General features: G+C 45.7%; 3 non-coding genes across 3 annotated transcripts; all 3 read right to left on the bottom strand.

Annotated features, from left to right (window-relative positions):
• Positions 1-507: 507 nt before the first annotated feature.
• Positions 508-698, bottom strand: LOC130315357 (U2 spliceosomal RNA). Its single transcript, XR_008862895.1, has one exon. It is a non-coding gene; the product is annotated as a U2 spliceosomal RNA (small nuclear RNA).
• Positions 699-2,785: 2,087 nt separating this feature from the next.
• On the bottom strand, positions 2,786-2,976 carry LOC130315356 (U2 spliceosomal RNA). The gene has a single exon (XR_008862894.1). It is a non-coding gene; the product is annotated as a U2 spliceosomal RNA (small nuclear RNA).
• A 3,386-nt stretch (positions 2,977-6,362) lies between these two features.
• LOC130315353 (U2 spliceosomal RNA) lies at positions 6,363-6,553 on the bottom strand. Its single transcript, XR_008862892.1, has one exon. It is a non-coding gene; the product is annotated as a U2 spliceosomal RNA (small nuclear RNA).
• Positions 6,554-8,641: the final 2,088 nt, after the last annotated feature.

Raw genomic sequence — 8,641 nt, 5'->3', positions numbered from 1 at the left:
CAATGACACACCTGTGTGAACAGCCAGGAGACCCCCCCCCCCCCATGTTATGTTACATAGTTACATAGTTAGTACGGTCGAAAAAAGACATATGTCCATCAAGTTCAACCAGGGAATTAAGGGGTAGGGGTGTGGCGCGATATTGGGGAAGGGATGAGATTTTATATTTCTTCATAAGCATTAATCTTATTTTGTCAATTAGGAACATTCAGCACCCACCCGCTATCAAGGCAGCTGCCTATCATGTCATGCCCTACCTGCACAGGTGTGCTGGCTACTCAAATGATCCAATTAAGGAGGCCATTTAGTCAGCAGCAGCAGAAGTCCTGTGCCTGGACGCTCCAACAGCGGCCAGACACAAGCAGAAGCAGAAGCAGCAGAAGCAGCAGCAGCACCACCTTTTGTTTTTTGGCTGCAGCAGCAGCAAGGCCCACAGGGCTGGCTAGCTGGCTAGCCAGCAAGCAGGTAGCAATGAAAGTAGGAATCTTTCTTTTTAACCCTGTAAGGGGGTGGTGCACTGTACCCGAAGATACTGCCATATCGGGTCAATGCATAGGGCGACGGAAGCAAGCTTCGAAATCGGCCCCCGTTCTCAAAAATCCATTTAATATATGGTCCCCAGATAGGGGACGTATCAGATATTAAACTGATAAGAACAGATACTACACTTGATCTTAGCCAAAAGGCCGAGAAGCGATAACCGTGAAAGGGGCGGGCCCAACAAGGTGCCCTTCATGGGCACTATCACTGCTTGCTGTCAGGGAGGCTGCCAGACAATTTTCCATGCACACTCTGGGCTGGGGGGCAGTCAACCACCAGTACACACAGCAGAACCTAAACCCATACCATTATTGCTAAGCAGCAAGACAGGGGCCCATTGCACTCCCACGGGGCCTTTTTAAATGCAATCCATAACCCGGATTTGCCAGGAACCCTTCTTACTCCTCCTACTTGCATGTGACACTGGGCTTAGGATCTGCATAGGAAACACACACACAAGCACACACCTACCTTTGTTGCCTGCAGATGCCTCCTTGGCTGTCCCCAAACGGTATCAAACCAACACCCACGGGAAGCTGTAAGCATAGAGGACATGCCTGCACCCCATTGGACTTACCTGTGTGGGTTAAATCCGGGTTATTTGACAACCTATGGCGGTGATGGTTCTGCTCAGGCAGAGCAGTGCTGATGCTCCTCATAAAGCTGTCGCTGCTGTGAAGGTTCTAGGTGACATCACAAATCCCTATGGTTACATACACAACAAAGCTGGGTTGTTGTTGTTTACACTCTGCAAGGCCTGTGGAAGTGAGTGACATCATAGCACTGTAGTTCTGAGGGTTCTAGATGGATGCAACAATCTCCTGTTGCTTCTATGAAGGCCATAATAGACGACATCACCAAACAGCTCCATAGTCACATACACAGCAAAGGAGAGATGTTGTTTACACCTAGTGATGTCAGTGGTATTGAGTGACATCACAGCACAGTGCTAAGGCTCCTGGGCCTGGACACAGCAGCGGCTGCAATATCTCAACGGAGAATACGTTTATATATATGTGTGTGTGTGCGCGTATATATATATATATATATATATATATATATATATATTCTCCGCCGAAATCACTTTTAAACCCATTTCCACCTTTTTTTCCCTTCTCTTCCTCTTACTTTTTTTTCACGTTTTTTTACGTTTTTCTCCTTTTCGCCTCTTTTCTGGGCGTATTATTCTTCTTTTTCTTCTTTTTTTTCGTCTAATGCATACCCCATCAGTGCAGCAATGCTTATTCAATACCGCCAGCAGATGGAGACACTGGGGGATAATTTTCTAAGGATTTATACTGATTTTTCCTGTCTGAATTTGTCGCACAGAAAGTTGCAGGCCAAATATGTGTGACATTTCTGCGACTTTAGCTTCTAGAGCATTTTTACAACATTATACATAGGTGCTGAAAACATAAAAAGCGACTGTTCAGCGACAGACAAGTCGCATCGGCTGAAAGTAGGCCAGAATGTCAGTCCATGTTGGAGCAGGTTTAGATACAGTCTAAAGTATAGATCTCAAAGTCTGTGCACAGAATTTAGCAAGGGCCTCGCACCTTCTGATGCATCAGGTAGGTGCACAATAGCATAGCCTAACCCTCTGTACTTTGGTCTATATTGATGCGGGACATAGACAGCCAGCTGATGACCAATCCATTAGTGCAATGGATGGCTGGAAGCATTTGTCTTTGCCTTTGCAATACCACAGAAGCAATGCATGGTCAATGTACAGCAATGACACACCTGTGTGAACAGCCAGGAGACCACCCCCCCCCCCCCCCCATGTTATGTTACATAGTTACATAGTTAGTACGGTCGAAAAAAGACATATGTCCATCAAGTTCAACCAGGGAATTAAGGGGTAGGGGTGTGGCGCGATATTGGGGAAGGGATGAGATTTTATATTTCTTCATAAGCATTAATCTTATTTTGTCAATTAGGAACATTCAGCACCCACCCGCTATCAAGGCAGCTGCCTATCATGTCATGCCCTACCTGCACAGGTGTGCTGGCTACTCAAATGATCCAATTAAGGAGGCCATTTAGTCAGCAGCAGCAGAAGTCCTGTGCCTGGACGCTCCAACAGCGGCCAGACACAAGCAGAAGCAGAAGCAGCAGAAGCAGCAGCAGCACCACCTTTTGTTTTTTGGCTGCAGCAGCAGCAAGGCCCACAGGGCTGGCTAGCTGGCTAGCCAGCAAGCAGGTAGCAATGAAAGTAGGAATCTTTCTTTTTAACCCTGTAAGGGGGTGGTGCACTGTACCCGAAGATACTGCCATATCGGGTCAATGCATAGGGCGACGGAAGCAAGCTTCGAAATCGGCCCCCGTTCTCAAAAATCCATTTAATATATGGTCCCCAGATAGGGGACGTATCAGATATTAAACTGATAAGAACAGATACTACACTTGATCTTAGCCAAAAGGCCGAGAAGCGATAACCGTGAAAGGGGCGGGCCCAACAAGGTGCCCTTCATGGGCACTATCACTGCTTGCTGTCAGGGAGGCTGCCAGACAATTTTCCATGCACACTCTGGGCTGGGGGGCAGTCAACCACCAGTACACACAGCAGAACCTAAACCCATACCATTATTGCTAAGCAGCAAGACAGGGGCCCATTGCACTCCCACGGGGCCTTTTTAACCCCTTAAGGACCGGAGGTTTTTCCGTTTTTGCATTTTCGTTTTTTGCTCCTTGCCTTTAAAAAATCATAACTCTTTCAAATTTACACCTAAAAATCCATATGATGGCTTATTTTTTGCGCCACCAATTCTACTTTGTAATGACGTCAGTCATTTTGCCCAAAAATCTATGGTGAAGCGGGAAAAAAAATCATTGTGCGACAAAATTGAAAAAAAAACGCTGTTTTGTAACTTTTGGGGGCTTCCGTTTCTACGTAGTACATTTTTCGGTAAAAATGACACCTGATATGTATTCTGTAGGTCCATATGATTAAAATGATACCCTACTTATATAGGTTTGATTTTGTCGGACTTCTGGAAAAAATCATAACTACATGCAGGAAAATTAATACGTTTAAAATTGTCATCTTCTGACCCCTATAACTTTTTTATTTTTCCGTGTTTGGGGCGGTATGAGGGCTCATTTTTTGCGCAGTGATCTGAAGTTTTTAACGGTACCATTTTTGCATTGATAGGACTTATTGATCACTTTTTATTCATTTTTAAATGATATAAAAAGTGACCAAAAATGCACTATTTTGGACTTTGGAATTTTTTTGCGCGCACGCCATTGACCGAGCGGTTTAATTAATGATATATTTTTATAATTCGGACATTTCCGCACGCGGTGATACCACATATGTTTATTTTTATTTTTATTTACACTGTGTTTTTTTTTTTATTGGAAAAGGGGGGTGATTCAAACTTTTAATAGGGGAGGGGTTAAATGATGTTTATTCACTTTTTTTTTTCACTTTTTTTTTGCAGTGTTATAGGTCCCATAGGGACCTATAACACTGCACACACTGATCTTCTATGTTGATCACTGGTTTCTCATAAGAAACCAGTGATCAACGATTCTGCCGGATGACTGCTCATGCCTGGATCTCAGGCACTGAGCAGTCATTCGGCGATCGGACAGCGAGGAGGCAGGTAGGGGCCCTCCCGCTGTCCTGTCAGCTGTTCGGGATGCCGCGATTTCACCGCGGCTATCCCGAACAGCCCACTGAGCTAGCCGGGATGCTTTCGGTTTCACTTTAGACGCGGCGTTCAACTTTGAACGCCGCGTCTAAAGGGTTAATAGCGCGCGGCACAGCGATCAATGCCGCGCGCTATTAGCCACGGGTCCCGGCCGTTGTTAGAGGCCGGGCCCGACCCGCTATGACGCGGGGCCACGCCGTGGCCCCGTGTTATAGATCGGGAGTGGACACATGACGTTCCAGTACGTCATGTGTCCTTAAGGGGTTAAATGCAATCCATAACCCGGATTTGCCAGGAACCCTTCTTACTCCTCCTACTTGCATGTGACACTGGGCTTAGGATCTGCATAGGAAACACACACACAAGCACACACCTACCTTTGTTGCCTGCAGATGCCTCCTTGGCTGTCCCCAAACGGTATCAAACCAACACCCACGGGAAGCTGTAAGCATAGAGGACATGCCTGCACCCCATTGGACTTACCTGTGTGGGTTAAATCCGGGTTATTTGACAACCTATGGCGGTGATGGTTCTGCTCAGGCAGAGCAGTGCTGATGCTCCTCATAAAGCTGTCGCTGCTGTGAAGGTTCTAGGTGACATCACAAATCCCTATGGTTACATACACAACAAAGCTGGGTTGTTGTTGTTTACACTCTGCAAGGCCTGTGGAAGTGAGTGACATCATAGCACTGTAGTTCTGAGGGTTCTAGATGGATGCAACAATCTCCTGTTGCTTCTATGAAGGCCATAATAGACGACATCACCAAACAGCTCCATAGTCACATACACAGCAAAGGAGAGATGTTGTTTACACCTAGTGATGTCAGTGGTATTGAGTGACATCACAGCACAGTGCTAAGGCTCCTGGGCCTGGACACAGCAGCGGCTGCAATATCTCAACGGAGAATACGTTTATATATATGTGTGTGTGTGCGCGTATATATATATATATATATATATATATATATATATATATATATATATATATTCTCCGCCGAAATCACTTTTAAACCCATTTCCACCTTTTTTTCCCTTCTCTTCCTCTTACTTTTTTTTCACGTTTTTTTACGTTTTTCTCCTTTTCGCCTCTTTTCTGGGCGTATTATTCTTCTTTTTCTTCTTTTTTTTCGTCTAATGCATACCCCATCAGTGCAGCAATGCTTATTCAATACCGCCAGCAGATGGAGACACTGGGGGATAATTTTCTAAGGATTTATACTGATTTTTCCTGTCTGAATTTGTCGCACAGAAAGTTGCAGGCCAAATATGTGTGACATTTCTGCGACTTTAGCTTCTAGAGCATTTTTACAACATTATACATAGGTGCTGAATACATAAAAAGCGACTGTTCAGCGACAGACAAGTCGCATCGGCTGAAAGTAGGCCAGAATGTCAGTCCATGTTGGAGCAGGTTTAGATACAGTCTAAAGCATAGATCTCAAAGTCTGTGCACAGAATTTAGCAAGGGCCTCGCACCTTCTGATGCATCAGGTAGGTGCACAATAGCATAGCCTAACCCTCTGTACTTTGGTCTATATTGATGCGGGACATAGACAGCCAGCTGATGACCAATCCATTAGTGCAATGGATGGCTGGAAGCATTTGTCTTTGCCTTTGCAATACCACAGAAGCAATGCATGGTCAATGTACAGCAATGACACACCTGTGTGAACAGCCAGGAGACCCCCCCCCCCCCCCCCATGTTATGTTACATAGTTACATAGTTAGTACGGTCGAAAAAAGACATATGTCCATCAAGTTCAACCAGGGAATTAAGGGGTAGGGGTGTGGCGCGATATTGGGGAAGGGATGAGATTTTATATTTCTTCATAAGCATTAATCTTATTTTGTCAATTAGGAACATTCAGCACCCACCCGCTATCAAGGCAGCTGCCTATCATGTCATGCCCTACCTGCACAGGTGTGCTGGCTACTCAAATGATCCAATTAAGGAGGCCATTTAGTCAGCAGCAGCAGAAGTCCTGTGCCTGGACGCTCCAACAGCGGCCAGACACAAGCAGAAGCAGAAGCAGCAGAAGCAGCAGCAGCACCACCTTTTGTTTTTTGGCTGCAGCAGCAGCAAGGCCCACAGGGCTGGCTAGCTGGCTAGCCAGCAAGCAGGTAGCAATGAAAGTAGGAATCTTTCTTTTTAACCCTGTAAGGGGGTGGTGCACTGTACCCGAAGATACTGCCATATCGGGTCAATGCATAGGGCGACGGAAGCAAGCTTCGAAATCGGCCCCCGTTCTCAAAAATCCATTTAATATATGGTCCCCAGATAGGGGACGTATCAGATATTAAACTGATAAGAACAGATACTACACTTGATCTTAGCCAAAAGGCCGAGAAGCGATAACCGTGAAAGGGGCGGGCCCAACAAGGTGCCCTTCATGGGCACTATCACTGCTTGCTGTCAGGGAGGCTGCCAGACAATTTTCCATGCACACTCTGGGCTGGGGGGCAGTCAACCACCAGTACACACAGCAGAACCTAAACCCATACCATTATTGCTAAGCAGCAAGACAGGGGCCCATTGCACTCCCACGGGGCCTTTTTAAATGCAATCCATAACCCGGATTTGCCAGGAACCCTTCTTACTCCTCCTACTTGCATGTGACACTGGGCTTAGGATCTGCATAGGAAACACACACACAAGCACACACCTACCTTTGTTGCCTGCAGATGCCTCCTTGGCTGTCCCCAAACGGTATCAAACCAACACCCACGGGAAGCTGTAAGCATAGAGGACATGCCTGCACCCCATTGGACTTACCTGTGTGGGTTAAATCCGGGTTATTTGACAACCTATGGCGGTGATGGTTCTGCTCAGGCAGAGCAGTGCTGATGCTCCTCATAAAGCTGTCGCTGCTGTGAAGGTTCTAGGTGACATCACAAATCCCTATGGTTACATACACAACAAAGCTGGGTTGTTGTTGTTTACACTCTGCAAGGCCTGTGGAAGTGAGTGACATCATAGCACTGTAGTTCTGAGGGTTCTAGATGGATGCAACAATCTCCTGTTGCTTCTATGAAGGCCGTAATAGACGACATCACCAAACAGCTCCATAGTCACATACACAGCAAAGGAGAGATGTTGTTTACACCTAGTGATGTCAGTGGTATTGAGTGACATCACAGCACAGTGCTAAGGCTCCTGGGCCTGGACACAGCAGCGGCTGCAATATCTCAACGGAGAATACGTTTATATATATGTGTGTGTGTGCGCGTATATATATATATATATATATATATATATATATATATATATATATTTCTCCGCCGAAATCACTTTTAAACCCATTTCCACCTTTTTTTCCCTTCTCTTCCTCTTACTTTTTTTTCACGTTTTTTTACGTTTTTCTCCTTTTCGCCTCTTTTCTGGGCGTATTATTCTTCTTTTTCTTCTTTTTTTTCGTCTAATGCATACCCCATCAGTGCAGCAATGCTTATTCAATACCGCCAGCAGATGGAGACACTGGGGGATAATTTTCTAAGGATTTATACTGATTTTTCCTGTCTGAATTTGTCGCACAGAAAGTTGCAGGCCAAATATGTGTGACATTTCTGCGACTTTAGCTTCTAGAGCATTTTTACAACATTATACATAGGTGCTGAATACATAAAAAGCGACTGTTCAGCGACAGACAAGTCGCATCGGCTGAAAGTAGGCCAGAATGTCAGTCCATGTTGGAGCAGGTTTAGATACAGTCTAAAGTATAGATCTCAAAGTCTGTGCACAGAATTTAGCAAGGGCCTCGCACCTTCTGATGCATCAGGTAGGTGCACAATAGCATAGCCTAACCCTCTGTACTTTGGTCTATATTGATGCGGGACATAGACAGCCAGCTGATGACCAATCCATTAGTGCAATGGATGGCTGGAAGCATTTGTCTTTGCCTTTGCAATACCACAGAAGCAATGCATGGTCAATGTACAGCAATGACACACCTGTGTGAACAGCCAGGAGACCCCCCCCCCCATGTTATGTTACATAGTTACATAGTTAGTACGGTCGAAAAAAGACATATGTCCATCAAGTTCAACCAGGGAATTAAGGGGTAGGGGTGTGACGCGATATTGGGGAAGGGATGAGATTTTATATTTCTTCATAAGCATTAATCTTATTTTGTCAATTAGGAACATTCAGCACCCACCCGCTATCAAGGCAGCTGCCTATCATGTCATGCCCTACCTGCACAGGTGTGCTGGCTACTCAAATGATCCAATTAAGGAGGCCATTTAGTCAGCAGCAGCAGAAGTCCTGTGCCTGGACGCTCCAACAGCGGCCAGACACAAGCAGAAGCAGAAGCAGCAGAAGCAGCAGCAGCACCACCTTTTGTTTTTTGGCTGCAGCAGCAGCAAGGCCCACAGGGCTGGCTAGCTGGCTAGCCAGCAAGCAGGTAGCAATGAAAGTAGGAATCTTTCTTTTTAACCCTGTAAGG

The sequence above is a fragment of the Hyla sarda genome, unplaced genomic scaffold (genome assembly GCF_029499605.1).
Source record: "Hyla sarda isolate aHylSar1 unplaced genomic scaffold, aHylSar1.hap1 scaffold_1870, whole genome shotgun sequence".
NCBI classification, from domain to species: Eukaryota; Metazoa; Chordata; class Amphibia; order Anura; family Hylidae; genus Hyla; species Hyla sarda.
Note: the sequence above shows the minus strand (reverse complement) of the source record. Positions and strands in the feature narration are given on the sequence as shown.